General features: G+C 37.3%; 1 long non-coding RNA gene across 3 annotated transcripts; it reads left to right on the top strand.

Annotated features, from left to right (window-relative positions):
• Window positions 1-13: 13 nt before the first annotated feature.
• Window positions 14-2504, top strand: LOC120739537. Of its 3 annotated transcripts, none has more exons than XR_005697243.1 (3): window positions 14-363; window positions 1064-1129; window positions 1488-1695. It is a non-coding gene; the product is annotated as an uncharacterized LOC120739537 (long non-coding RNA). The 3 variants fall into 3 exon arrangements; XR_005697241.1 differs by having other exon boundaries at window positions 14-519; XR_005697242.1 differs by lacking the exon at window positions 14-363 and adding an exon at window positions 2095-2504 and having other exon boundaries at window positions 553-1129; window positions 1488-1643.
• The last annotated feature ends 13111 nt before the right edge of the window (window positions 2505-15615 follow it).

Below are 15615 nucleotides of genomic sequence, written 5' to 3'. Positions count from 1 at the left end.
AATATATACACTCAAAAAAATGAATGAGGTGGATTGTTCAGTGTATATTAATTATTTATTTTCATTTTACTTAAAATATATGTTTTTGTTAAGTTAACATATGTTTTTCTAATCAAGTCTACGTAATTGTGTCTATTATTCAACGTACATAATACTAATGTGTTACTTGATGGCATAACATTTAAGTTAAGTCAATTAGGATCGATATACCTTGTATATCCACAAGGTGGCAGTAATGCAAAAACAGTTGTAATGAAACCGCGCAGAACAAGAAGGTTTCACGGCTTGTGCCTGCTCATGCGCAAGACTTCAAATTTAATTGAAAAACGCTGTTTTGGCGCCAAGCTGCTGTTTCTTTGAGAGGTAAGATCACTTTTTTCTTTGACTATGTTGTGTAGTATCTACATGTCGAGCATGGTTATATTTTGCGTTTGTCTTACAAGACATGTTATATCGTTTGCGTGCGCTTGTTCTACATTAGTTTTACTGGGTCCTGGACATGCTTATTTTGTGGACTGTGTAAGAAACATTTTTATTGTTTTTTTGTTTTATTAAGGGATTAGCTACAGGGATTCATGGGGTTATTTTTTCAAGGGGTTATTTTTCTATTTGCTTTCTTGGGATTCCTTTTCTATAATCCGAGAGTCGGAAATATCGAATAGGATAGCAAGGATAGCATAAAGTGACATTTAAAATCCAAAAAGTCAAGGGCGAAAGCCACTGTGACACCATTGTTATACTCTATCAGTAATCTGTATTATGTAAAAATGGTCTGTAAATACAGCATGTTTCCTAGCGGAGTTATGCATATCAACATAGTTATAAATTACAGTTTGTGAAAGTACACACTTAAATTTTTAAATAAAATTATTCAAGACATATGAGTGGACAGACAATGGAGGTCGACAGACCTGGTGATAATTGCTTCTATAGAAAGTTAGCACATGGCAGTGTCAATCTCTTGCTTTTCTTCTGAGTAGTATTTTATTAAGTTGTAATTCAAACAATAATTTGCTTCTTGAAATTAAGTAATGAATTTCTTGTTTTACTTTATAAATCTCAGATCCTGCCTTTACCTGCTCCCTCCTATACTGATGTGGTGTATGTGGTACTGCTGAGCTTGTATGTGGTATGTGAACTGTTATACTTTTAAAAACAAAACTGTTTTATAAGTTAAGTTTTCTTCAGTGACCCATCCCATGCCCCTGTTATTTCTTCTCCACATCTGAACCATGGTAAAGGTTGCAGTTCAAGGGCCTGAGGCATGAAATTCTTTTCAGATCAGCTGTGATCAATATTTTTTGGAACTTGATAAATAACAATAAAAGCTGTAATGGCTCCATTAGCATTTTGTGTAAATGTTTTTGTTAAAATTATAGCTTTAATGAGGTCTTACTACATTAGTTTTAGTTATAAAGTATGTATATGTGTACATATAGTATGTATATTTACAGTACAGTATGTTGTGTTTGTTGACATGTTTTCAGGTGGAAGCAGAATTTGTGAGGATTACTACTGCTCCACTTGTTCCAAGGCTTTTTGCACAACTTGACCAATACACTGACCAGCTCATAAAAGTCTTCAAGAAAAAAGGAGGCGTTGCAGGGAAGAAAATTAGACAAACTTTGGCCCCTGCCACACAGGTGCGTTATTCTGTTGGTAGCAAAATATTATGGCTAATAAGATCATTTTCAAATTTAAACAGCTAGTGTACGGTAGCTGCACAGTGCACTTAATTTATATTAAGCAAGACAAAGTTTGGTACTCAAAACGTTGGAAAATTTAAATTACCTAAACATATATAAAACCTGATCCCTCGATTTAGGTTAAACCAGAAGTGAATGTTTTTATGTTATGTTTTGAATGCAAAAAAGATGATTTATTAGTTTGTCTTTACCTCCATTATGGACATATATAATGTGGTGGAAACCCTGCCCAACAGGTTAACTATTCACGTCCATGTGATGATTAGTTGGTCTTGTGTTCATGTCTATCTGTGCAGTGGATATGTCATTCATTTTGCATATAATGTGAGTTTGTGTCATCCTAAAGTATTTCTGTTTTCTCTTCCTGTATCTCTGCCACTCTCTACAGAAGGAAACTATTGAAAGGGGAGGGAGTGTTTCCTCAGGGCCCTACCTTTTTACCTGAATGAAGACCCAAGCATCCTCTTCAAAGAATAATTGGTTGGTAATTTTAGTTTAGTTTTTTATCTGTATTAAACCAAATTTTGAATAACTAATGTTGTTGCATGTTGTAATGTTGTTGTTGTTGTAATTTGCATGGAACCTGTTTAAATGTTTTGGGAAATCTTCTTGTATACCCAAACTATTTATATTTATTGTTGAATCTGTAGTCTAAAATAGTGGCGCACTGGGGTGCATGTTCCTAATATTGTGTTTATGTCATTAAAGGGTAGCTTTGGCCCTTTTTCTTTCTTTTTTTAAAACTGGATGCCATTTTTCTATGTTTTTGTGTCTAAGCTACAGATGTTCAGAGGGAGCTGGAACAAATTACCCTTGCTATCTTTACCATCAAAAGAGCTGATGCCAGCACTCCTCCAGCCGATGTGGGTATAACCATCTAGTGCAGGGGTGTCAAACTCAAATACACAGTGGGCCAAAATTCAAAACTGGAACAAAGTCGCGGGCTAACGTTAATATTTATTGAAATGTATTTATTCCTCCAGATATAAGAATGAATCTTTTCTTATGGACACGTTTTGCTGAAAAACTGAATATGGAACAAGCAAAGCTTAATACTAAACAATATATATATTAGCTGTATCATACCAGTAGGCCAGCTCTGATAGTAATTTGGTATGGCTTTGCGGGCCAAATGTAAGTAGGCTGCGGGCCAAATTTGGCCCGCGGGCCAGAGTTTGACACCTATGATCTAGTGTGTCCTACATGACCTGGAAGACCTGGCCTCTGCATGTGCACTCTTAATGGATGGGATATATACACTGAATCTCAGTTAACCTCGAGACTGAAAGCTTTCTTTGAAGTACTTCAGAAGCTCTTCCTTCATCTGTATGTCAGCAGACTCTTGACCAAGGTACAGTTGCTCAAGAATAAACTGAATGAATAAGCCAACCCTTAATTTGGATGATGAATGTTCTGTCAGATGGACAGAAGTTTTTCGGAGGCTGAATGGGAATAAAATGGTAATTTGTAAATGACAGATAAAGGGAAAATTACATTTAAGAGAAATTTAGAACATTTTGAAAAGTTTGTAAACTACTACAATTTGAGAGATTTTACTCTTGTGGGGGGGCTAGTAAGAGACCATCAAAAGTATTGAGATTTAAAGGATTTAATTGAGAGATGATACTGCACCAGAAATGTTGAAGGGTGGTGTGTATATTAGCGTTCAAGACATATTGTTATGAGGTGGAAATATGTTCATATTCAGTTTGTGTTACATTGTGTGCATTGTAAAGGTAATTGCAAAACATACTAAGAATAAGGGTAAGTTAGGAATGCAGGATGAATGTATATTTTGCGGACTTTTAAAGACGAACAATTGTTTCCATGTTAAAATGTTTACAACTGAAGTTTTTTTGCCCAAACACTGGTAAAATAAACGTTGACAGTGGCGAGTGTTAAATGGTTACTGCTGTGCTGTTGCAAAAAAACTGAACGCTGACAAGCTGTTTTATTGTTAGACCATAATGTTGGCATGTTTTGTTAAAGTTTTATTTGGGATGGTGATGTAATTTTCTTTGATTGCTAATATCAGTGGACTATTTATTATTATTATTATCATTATTATTATTACATTAATTATTTTTTTTTAATTGTGGCTGTTGAGGTGGACACTTCACTTTGCATTGTTAAAGGAAAGCACTTCATTGGCGTTGTGTTACTGGACTGACCCTAAGCAATCATTGCAAATAGCAACTTTGCTATTCATTTTAGACACTAAAAGAAAAAACACTCCACAGACCTTACTAGCATCACATGTGCATAACTCAAGTGTCATCTTATCAATGTGTTATGTGATCTTCAATGCGTTTTTTTTTTTCCTTCTATTTCTGGTAGATACAGACATTTAATTTAAAGTCTTGATGTTGCATCTGTCTACATACTGTTAATTACTAACCCTAATGAGCTGTTGTGTTTTATTTTGGACTGGGTTTACACAAATGCTCACTGAATGTGTTGGCAATAAAAGAAATTTTAAAAAATAAGTTGGATGTACTTAATTCATTTGTGTGGAACCTGTTGACAAAATAGATTTATGTAAAACTAATTAATAAAGCACAAGGTGGCTGAAAATATAATATTTGAATTAATCTAACTTAAATTTAACATTTTACTGCCACAAATAAGAAATGTGTTGAAGTAACTAATCTAAACTATCTAACCTGTAAATATATCATCTATGTTCATACAACATAACTTGATTTAGTTAGTCTTAAATAAGTCTTGTTAATCTTAAGTACTTTTTTTAAATTAGATGAACTAAAGATTTTTGCTTTAAACTAACATAATTCAATTTCGTGGAACCTGTTGACAAAATAATTTTAATTAAAGTCAACGTTTCATTTTTTTGAGTGTACGGTGACCCCTAGAGACAAAACACTTTAACTGAACTTCCAAAACACAGCTACCTAAATCACTTAAATTACACAATTGAAAGCATATGTGTATTGTTTGTGTATTTATACACAAGCATTCATATCTATTCAAATAATTTAAAAAATGTTCATTTACTATGGGCAGAAATCTGTGCCATCAGAAACTGAATTTGAATAAATTAAATTTGAATTTGAATTGCTCGGATTGAATCTGAATTGTAACTTGAATAAATGCTTTTGAAAACTGAATTTGAATTAGTCTAATTTGAAATTGAATTTATGGTTTGAAAATGATCATCACTAAATTGAAATTGAATTTTATATTTTGAAAATGAATTGATTTGCTTTGAAACTGCATTTTATCCTTTAAAAATTCAGCTCTCGAATAATTTCAGTTTCACTTCTCACCATTCAGTTTCAGTTTTAAATTCAGTTTTTTGGAACTTACATCCGGTTCCGGTTCAAGCGCAGATTAATAGAACTACGTTTTACTAGCGGACCGAAAGTGTTACTGACGGGAATCTACAGCGTCTTGAGCTGAATTAAGACTTCAGAAGTCATTCGTCATGTCGAATGACCAGCGGATAAACTCTCAGGTTGGTAATAAATGTATTACATGTATAAGAACAAGCGTCATGTTAACAAATGATAGCCGTAAGGTAACTTTTATGCTTATTGTAGCTGCTAGCTAAAAACGCTAATTTAGCGTAGTTTGCCCTGAATTCAGCTTTGACAAACAAATATGATCGACTGTTTCTAGTAGAATTCCAAAGTTGTCATCTTGGACCCTCTCAGAGTACCCCCTCTGTATGCTTGCAGAGACCCCTACAGTAGGGAAACATGCAAAACGGTGTCCAAACCTTTGTATTTTAGCTTTATTTATGTCTTACACAGCATCCCAACTCTTTAGCTAACTTAATAACTTTAGCTAAAGTGAATAGTTAGTCTAATTCATTAGTGCAGCATTACTGGGTCACCTCTGTTTGAAGTGATATAATATGATATACAACTATCACTGAAACAGCAAACTTTGTAAATAAGCAAACAACACTTCTCATTCTCTAAACCTTTGGCCACAGCTGTAGATTACACTATCAGTGCTTGTTCACTCTTGACAATAATTACATTTCTAAATTCTCTTTGTGCATTTACAGGTAAACAATATCAAATATTTTATCTAAATGACTACTTTGTCTTTGAAAAGGGTGAAGAGCCTGAGGTTGGTGACAGTCCAGTTCTACTCTAAGTACATCCTTACAGTGGCTCACAGGACAAGGCCACATTCCTGACCTCCCAGAAGAGAAGAGAAACTTCAGTCTTCATGCAGTTCAGCCACACCTGTCATATTCCGTATGACAGGGGTCTCAAACTCCAGTCCTCAAGGGCCAGTGTCATGCAACTTTTCCATGCCCTCGAGGACTGGAGTTTGAGACCCCTGCCGTATGGTGTTCATGCTGTTTTCTACCACACAGTTACAGCATGTCTGACTGCCTGTTCAACATATGCAAAAATATATGATGAGTTTAAGCATGTGATGACTAAGGCCTTCCATTATGGTGTTTGTCATCACATGTCACAGACATCTGGATGATCATTTGGAATAAACTAAAAACTTGTTACTTCATCTTTTATCTTTATTATTATTATTGTTCTTATTTTACATTTTACATTGTTAGGCATTGGGTTTATTTGTAGTAGTCCTTTCCAACTTCTTTCCCTCTTCCATGTTACTGTGGCAGCTTGTCAGCATCTATTTGGGGTTGGGAGTGGAACAGAAAGTAAGGAAATCCAAAGTGCCATTAAAACCAGGAGATGTTCTTATATTTCAGAAGAAGGGATTAATTCAAAAGAAATGACCTCAATGCCATATTTTATTTAGGAACCCTAGAGAGCACTTTGCAAAATAACACATTCTTATAATTTCACCCTCAGATGAGCCAAGCTACGACTGTCAGGGAAGGTGATGTAGGTACAGAGCATATGAGAGTGGTTAAGTTAATGTCTCTTGTCTAGATGAAGGCACAAGAGGGATCGATGGCAAGGCGTAGAGATTCAGTGTCTTCAGTCTTCAGTGGACACTCCATTTCTGGCACAAAACACCTGTAAAAGATGGTCGATTTAGGAGGTGACCCGACAACTTCAGCCTGTCAAACATAGCAATGGAGCAGTGTGTTTAAAAAAAAAAAAATCTAATTAAGCATGCACTCAGTACCCTAAGAATTATTATGGTAGTTAAACACAGTGATAGTTGTATATCATATTATATCACTTCAAACAGAGGTGATCCAGTAATGCTGCACTAATGAATTAGACTAACTATTCACTTTAGCTAAAGTTATTAAGTTAGCTAAAGAGTTGGGATGCTGTGCAAGACATAAATAAAGCTAAAACACAAAGGTTTGGACACAGTTTGGCATGTTTCCCTACTGTAGGGGTCTCTGCAAGCATACAGAGGGGGTACTCTGAGAGGGTCCAAGATGACAACTTTGGAATTCTACTAGAAACAGTCGATCATATTTGTTGTCAAAGCTGAATTCAGGGCAAACTACGCTAAATTAGCGTTTTTAGCTAGCAGCTACAATAAGCATAAAAGTTACCTTACGGCTATCATTTGTTAACATGACGCTTGTTCTTATACATGTAATACATTTATTACCAACCTGAGAGTTTATCCGCTGCTCATTCGACATGACGAATGACTTCTGAAGTCTTAATTCAGCTCAAGACGCTGTAGATTCCCGTCAGTAACACTTTCGGTCCGCTAGTAAAACGTAGTTCTATTAATCTGCGCTTGAACCGGAACCGGATGTAAGTTCCAAAAAACTGAATTGTAGAACTGAAACTGAATGGTGAGAAGTGAAACTGAAATTATTCGAGAGCTGAATTTTTAAAGGATAAAATTCAGTTTCAAAGCAAATCAATTCATTTTCAAAATATAAAATTCAATTTCAATTTAGTGATGATCATTTTCAAACCATAAATTCAATTTCAAATTAGACTAATTCAAATTCAGTTTTCAAAAGCATTTATTCAAGTTACAATTCAGATTCAATCCGAGCAATTCAAATTCAAATTTAATTTATTCAAATTCAGTTTCTGATGGCACAGATTTCTGCCCATACCCCTCCCCCCTCTGCTCAGCGCAAAGCACAAGACTCACGTGCAGAAAAAAGTGTGAGAGAGAGAAAGAAAAAGAAAAACCCACGGCTCGCGACGTTCATGTCAAAGAGTCGGCTCTAAGAGCCGTTTCGTGTGCGACCGACACATCACTAGCTCACTGTGCTAATGTTGTTGTCCTGATTTGTTTTTATTGATATGTTTACATTCATACAGATTTTCCACCAGTTTTCCTGTGAAAATGGTTTCATTTTTATTAATTTGCCAACAAAATATGTCAAATATTAAAAGCATTTCTGTATTTTATTTTACAAATATTATTGCTTAGATTTTTATGTTCACTCTTCTTCTGACAAATAAAGTCGTCTAAGGAAAGAGAGCTCCTTAGACGACGATGACCTGGATGACTGAGAACCTTCACCGACAAATAAAGTCACAAACACTTTTCTTTATATTGTTTGCTTGTTTTTATATTTTATTTTCTGGCTTTTACACAGTTTCTGACCAACTGACCTGGTTAGTCCCTTTTTAAAAAGTATTATATTTATTTATTTTTTATATTTTTACCACAAGTTTTCTTTCCTATCATTTTACTTCATTATTTTACTCCTAGTGTTGGTGCCAAGCCCAGAAAAATGGCACTGTTGTGTTAGGAGGGGCATCGGGTGTAAAATCCTCAGCAGAGCAAACGTGTGGATCATAAAGGACATTTCCGCACCGATCGACCTCTGCCCCGGTTACTAACGACTGTGCTGGCCTTAACGCTGCACCTGAGATCACAGACCAATTGTAAAGTCAGATGTGACGCTGATGGAGAGATCGGTGCAGGGCGATGGAGATGCAAATCGTTTCAGTGAGATCTCATTCATGGAAGTGATGTGAGACGCACGGAGCAGCCAAAGCTCCGCGATGGCCATGCTCGGCCACTTTAGTTACTTCCTGTCTGGTTTTGGTCATCATTTGTTTCTTGTGTCTTGTATTTAGTCTTATTTACTTGTCTTGATTAGTTTCAGCAGTTTTTGTTCCAGGCTCCTGATTAGTCCTGGTTGTGTCCGTGTACATACAGCCTGTGGTTTCCTTTGTTCTCTGTCGGAGCGTCTGTTTCTGTTCGTCATGTCTGTGTTCGTTTGCTTGTGTATTGGATTACGTTTCTGGACTTTCGTTTCCCAGGAGATAAAGGTAGTGAAACACTGAAACATACGAAGCCTTTGTGCCAGAACAATCTGAAACCATCTCTGCTGTGACTCCTGCTGCCAGTTTGTTATCTCTACATCTCGAGGATGCTTTTCTGTGAAACAGTGATGCAGATGAGCTCTTTTTATGCCAGACTGTCAGTAACTATGATCATCACGTCAGGCCAGCGATGACCCAACAGGATGATCAGTTTTCAGTTTACCTAAGCATTTATATTTAAATTTTAAAAACTGACAAAATTTGTTTTCTTTTTTTAAATAAAAAGGTCAAATTAATCACATTTTCAGGGGCTGATTCTGACCAATCGTCACATCTTTACCTCTAACCATGAATAAACTTTCCTGAGCGATGCTTCGTCCTGTAACACCTACATGATGTTTTACTGAGACTGGAGCTTTGGTGGTGCCGTCCCAGCACAACTGCTGTTGTTTATGAAATATTCACAACAGACACGTCGGGGGAACGAAAGAAGGAAAGACAAAACTCCTCTGCCAAGAAAATATGTTAAGAAAAGGATTGCCTGTAATTAATGAGTGTTTCTCTGTTGACAGTATGAATATACTCTTCATGGTGGCGTGTGTTGTTGTGAGGATGATGTCATCTAATGCAGCAAATACAGTTTTCTGTTGAAAGTAGAAAAAGGTAGAGAACAGACGGAGTCAGAGCTGAGAACTTCTGTTGAGCAGAGAAAAACTTTTTATTGACACTTTAATGAATTTGCAGCTGAGTGTGGCGCTCTCGCTCTCTGCTGATAGGAGTGGATGGAGCTCATCCACCTGTCTCTCTTTCTCTCATCTATGTGCTGTTAATCATTCCAGTGAGATATTTATGTTATTTATATATCAATATATTTACTGGAGTCTGTTGACTGACTGAATAATCTATACTAGTCATCACAATCCACAGCAAAAACAATGAGTGTCATCAATCAAAGCACTCATCCAGTAACTACAAGGCCCGGCCCAAATGACTGTGTGTGATACAAAATGTGAATCGTTGTCCTGGCCTTATCGTAGCAGCAGGTACACCACCTGGTTTGGTTGTGGTCACGTGATCGCGGTGTTTCGAAACACATGAGCTTCCCATAAGCAAAGTCTGGAGCTGGAAGAGACGAACCTGCTCAGCCGAGTCGCTGCCTTCACCGACGCACAGAAGCTTCATGGAGCAGAGTCCACGCGCCTTCACATCAGCTGTGCTCAGTGGTGCTTTTGGTGGCTCATGACAAATGATGTGAGATTCATGAAGTGTATCATATATTTAATATCACACTGGGCAGATTTACCCGTGTACGGCTATTTTCAGTACATGTTGCTCGTTGTAAACTTTCCGTGAAACATTCACGATGATATTGTTGATGGTAACGTGTATGATTCCAGCGCAGCCGACAGGCACTTTTGACTCTTTGTACACAGTTGAATTTGTAAAGCTCCTCGTATTGGATTCATAATCAAGTTCACTGACTGACGACCCTGCAGTGCTGTTTTCCTGTATTTCTGTTTCATCCACTTTAATAAAGTGTCCTGTGTTACAGTAACTGAGTTGTGGATTCGCTTAATGAACGCCTAAGTTGGGCTTTAATCTGCCTTAGACTCACTGACCTTCTTTGAATCAGCATCACAAAGATCCGAAGTCACTGACAAAACATACACGTATAAATAAATAAAATCTATAGAAAGAAACATGTTTGATATGTTTTTTATTAAGTTACACACAAACAGTGTTTTCTGCCAACAGGCTCACACAACACACAACAGACCAGAAACAAAGAAGCAATGTGTACAAGCAGGTGGCAAACACAGGTTTTTGCAGCAGCAAAGTCCAACACTGACTCTTCGTGCAAATGTCAAGAGTAATTTCAGGGGATTTTCCAACCTCTTGGTTCACAAGAGCCAAAGAAAAATCCTCATCAATGTTGGAGTAAAAACTAGATGCTTTTATTGTATATACACTGATAATGCTTACTGTCGTGTCAATAAATAACACGCTGAAGACCACAGACAGCAGTCCAGGCATCAGGTGGGATAAAGGAGCTGGAAACATCACCTGATAAAGAAAAAAAGACAACAGACTGAATGAAAAACAGAAGTCGCCTTCATTGCACATTTTTGACCAATCAGAAGTCTTTCACTCTAGACTTTTGACCAATCACCAATCAGGACAAATTGCACTATGGTCCATCCCCCTTGCCAGGTAACCTTGCATTTGGAGTGTAATTGTTTTTGTGTTCTAGTTTCTGTTCATGGTGTTGGTTTGATTATTTCCCTGGGTTCAGTTTTCCTGCCTCTGTGTCTTGTAGTCAGTTTGTGTGCCTCAGCAGATTTTACTCTTGTTCTATACAACCTCTGTGTTTGTCTTCAGGTTCAGTCTGTAGTCGTTGTAGATGCTCTCATGCTCCTGCACCATCACCCCGTCCCAGGACAGACATGGATGTGATTCCTTCTGATTTGATCAGCTCCTCCCAGCAGCAGATCATTCCAGGGGCGATTCTAGGATCAGAGCTTTGGGGGTGCTGAGCACCGAGAGCTGCTCAGCCAGGCAAGATGAACTTTAGTCATCACGATGAGACGTCTTCCCCGTCTCTGTCAGTCCCTGCATCCTTAAATGTCTCCAGTTGTCCCGAGTTCCCTCTGTTCCTCCCTGTCCTCATGGTCTGTTGTCTTCGTCTCCATTATCAGTCATCATAATTTTACCATCTCTGTGCAAGTCTGCAAATTTCTTTATTAGTGTGAATGCTTGAAAAGCATTCACAGTATTGTTCTTCTAATCTTTATTATTATTATTATTAGTGTGAATGCTTGAAAAGCATTCACAGTATTGTTGTTGTAATCTTTATTATTAGTGTGAATGCTTGAAAAGCATTCACAGTATTGTTCTTCTAATCTTTATTATTAGTGTGAATGCTTGAAAAGCATTCACAGTATTGTTCTTCTAATCTTTATTATTATATTTTATCTATTCCGTACGTTTTTTGAAAGCCTACTCCTTCAAAACCGTTCAACTTAGAAAAACCATTCAAACACCGTTAGATTCCTATTCTTTTGGACATGACTGCTTCTACTTTTCTCATTTTTAACATTTATATTTTTAATTTTATTCAACTTTATTCAACAAAAATTTCCCATGTATTTCAATGGGGAGACCCTTCAAATTCTCATTCAACTTACTCATTTTTAAACTCTTACTACTTCCACATACATTGACATAGAGACACCATTCAAACTTTAAAACGAAGACAAGACATTCAACTATTCAACTTGTATTTATCTTTTCAATATCTATTATACTTTTTCTTCAGTTCCAGTTTAAGTTTCATGATGTTTTTTCACCCGTTTCAGAGTTTATAATGGGTGTGTATGGGACGGAATGTTGGGGCTAGAGTGAGGCAGCTCAACTGCTAGAGTGAGAGGAGCAAAAAAATTAATCTTAAAATCTTTTTTAAAACTGCTGCTGTGTCCGCAGCGTTTGCTCTACAGGTATGATTTTACCCTCAAAACGTAGCCATCGCTGTCCGCTTTCATCCAATGTGTTTATTATTGTACTAGGTGTTATGGTTCTTTCATAAATGTCACCAATGCACAGCCTCCTCCCTCCAACTCTTCCATAGACTCTAATGTTAAAATGGCTCAGAAGGTTCGTTTGAAAATCAGAAGAGCATGGTGTCTTTACACTGTCACCACGTCCATATAATAAACTCCACAGGCATGAAAACTGAGAATTCAGTAGACTGGACATTGCTGCCGCTCACGGTGAAAGAATTTCGTCAATACGACCTATACTTTTCATTTGGGAGCGATTTGTTTCTCCCTGACTTTTCTGTTCATTTTAAGCAGCAAAAGTGAGGTGCATGTCTGTGTACGTGTGTATGGAGCCATTGGGTGCGGTTACTATAGCAACCAGGCTCACACCTGCCTGCTTAACGAGCTCTCTCTGCCACTGTACCAAGATTCATCTTAAGCACTTCTCTTTCAACTGCTGCTGTGTCCACAGTGTTAAAGCCATCATTTTGCCCTCAAAACGTCACCATCATTGTTCTCTTCCCAACACTGTGTCTTTCAAAGCTCAGACATTTAAACTTTTTAAACTGTGTGGATCTGTTCTTTGTACTCCTACTCCTTCAAAACCATTCAAACACCGTTAGATTCCTCTTCTTTTAGACATGACTGCTTCTACTTTTCTCATTTTTAACATTTATATTTTTAATTTTATTCAACTTTATTCAACAAAAATTTCCCATGTATTTCAATGGGGAGACCCTTCAAATTCTCATTCAACTTACTCATTTTTAAACTCCTACTACTTCCACATACGTTGACATAGAGCCACCATTCAAACTTTAAAACGAAGACAAGACATTCAACTATTCAACTTGTATTTATCTTTTCCATATCTATTACACTTTTTCTTCAGTTCCAGTTTAAGTTTCATGATGTTTTTTCACCCGTTTCAGAGTTTATAATGGGTGTGTATGGGACGGAATGTTGGGGCTAGAGTGAGACAGCTCAACTGCTAGAGTGAGAGGAGCGAAAAAATTAATCATAAAATCTTTTTTAAAACTGCTGCTGTGTCCACAGCGTTTGCTCTACACGTATGATTTTACCCTCAAAACGTAGCCATTGCTGTCCTCTTTCATCCAGTGTGTTTACTATTGTACTAGGTGTTATGGTTCTTTCATAAATGTCACCAATGCACAGCCTCCTCCCTCCAACTCTTCCATAGACTCTAATGTTAAAATGGCTCAGAAGGTTGGTTTGAAAATCAGAAGAGCATGGTGTCTTTCCACTGACACCACGTCCATATAATAAGCTCCACAGGCATGAAAACTGAGAATTAGGTAGACTAGACATTGCTGTCGCTCACGGTGAAAGAATTTTGTCAATACGACTTTTACTTTTCATTTGGGAACGATTTGTTTCGGCTTGACTTTTCTGTTCATTTTAAGGAGCAAAAGTGAGGCGCATGTCTGTGTACGTGTGTATGGAGCCATTGGGTGCAGTCACTATAGCAACCAGGCTCACACCTGCCTGCTTAACGAGCTCTCTCTGCCACTCTGCCAAAATTCATCTTAAACACTTCTCTTTCAACTGCTGCTGTGTCCACAGTGTTACAGCCATCATTTTACCCTCAAAACGTCGCCATCGTTGTTCTTTTTCCAACATCTTGTCTTTCAAAGCTCAGAGATGTAAACTTTTTAAACTGTGTGGGTCCAAGTGGAGGGATCACATTTGAGTCATTCAGTGATTCAAAGAATATGACCTTTTAATATTCTTTCAGATGTTTTCTGACTCTAAATGTTCTTTTCTCATTCCTTAGGTTTTTCTAATTTACAATTAAAACATTTTCAGTTTTTTTCCAACTTCTTCTTCTGTGTAACCTTCAGCTTTTAGCAGTTCAGGACTTTTGTTTTCAGGTTAAATTTTTTGTTTTGTTTTTTTATCTCATTCAATATTTTTAACTTAAATTCAGCAATTAATTCATTTCAGTGCATACATTCAGATTCAAGCATTCACACTGCAGTTTCTTCAGAAAATGCACTTTCTAGTTTAATTCTGTTCTTGTATTTACAGCAGTGAGCATGGACGTTATATTACTGACAGATACATGAAGGGTTATTTAGTGTTGTGAAGAAGAACTTTCAGAGTACTCTTTACAGTCCTGTGAAGAAACAAGTGCACCCTAAATAAGAGGCAGGTGTTGATGATCAAATGTATAAGTGAGCCTGACTCCCCAAAAGCAGGAGGTTTGACAGTGTGCTGCATGTAGGTGTGTGTTAATATGAAGCCGCAGTCTTCCCAGGAGTGCACATCCAAACAGATCCACCCAGGCTCAAACTGTGCAAAGCTCAGACAAACAGCTACACCTGAGGCTCTACAGCTCTCACGAGTATGTTAAATGTAAAAGTTCATGACAGTTAAATCAAAAAAAGACTGAACTGAAAGCCTCGTCTCTCTAAACAGAGCATGGAACAAAGTCCTTTGGACAAATACGAGGACATGTTTGGCCATAACTGGTGAGAAATAAACACCTCATCATCTGTCAGGCAGGGTGGTGGAGCGGTGGGCACCTTGTAGTCACGGTTGATCGTGACCTCCCCTGTACACTGAAGTACTCTGCAGTCGGTGTGTGTGAGATGGAGCTTGGCCGCAGGATAAAGATTCCAAGCACTCCAGGCCCAGTTAGTCCAGACCTGATTAAAATGCTCTAACATGACCTTAAGATAGATGAATGTCGACAGTCCTCAATGAACTGAAGCCATGTTGTAAAGAAGAGTGAGCTGAAACTCCTCCACATTGACGTGAGAGACTAATGAAGAAAATGATTTCTTCAAGTGAGCTGTTCTTAGTTTAAACCTTTTTTCCAGAGGATCATATTTCTTAGATAAACACAGGCCTTGAGTGCTTTACATACAACGGCTGTAATATATCAGATTTTTCTTGATTTTGTAAATTGCATTAAAATAATGATGGGTTATGAAATCAGACGTCCACTGTACAAAAAACAATACAGGTGTAAAAAGCAACACAGCTGCAAACAACGAGTCAGCTCATCTTCCATCATCCACGTTTAATTTGTTTTCCACTCTTTGTGCTTTTCTGATGACAGATGACCTTGGATTAAAATAAACTCATGCTCAGCTCATGTGTAGAGACATGTTGTGCAGCTTGGACTGTAACTTTATGCTCTGAACTTGCTAAAGTTTGACCCTGACAAATATATAGATATAC

The sequence above is a fragment of the Simochromis diagramma genome, unplaced genomic scaffold, assembly GCF_900408965.1.
Source record: "Simochromis diagramma unplaced genomic scaffold, fSimDia1.1 OVJJ01000321.1, whole genome shotgun sequence".
Taxonomy (NCBI): Eukaryota; Metazoa; Chordata; class Actinopteri; order Cichliformes; family Cichlidae; genus Simochromis; species Simochromis diagramma.
Note: the sequence above shows the minus strand (reverse complement) of the source record. Positions and strands in the feature narration are given on the sequence as shown.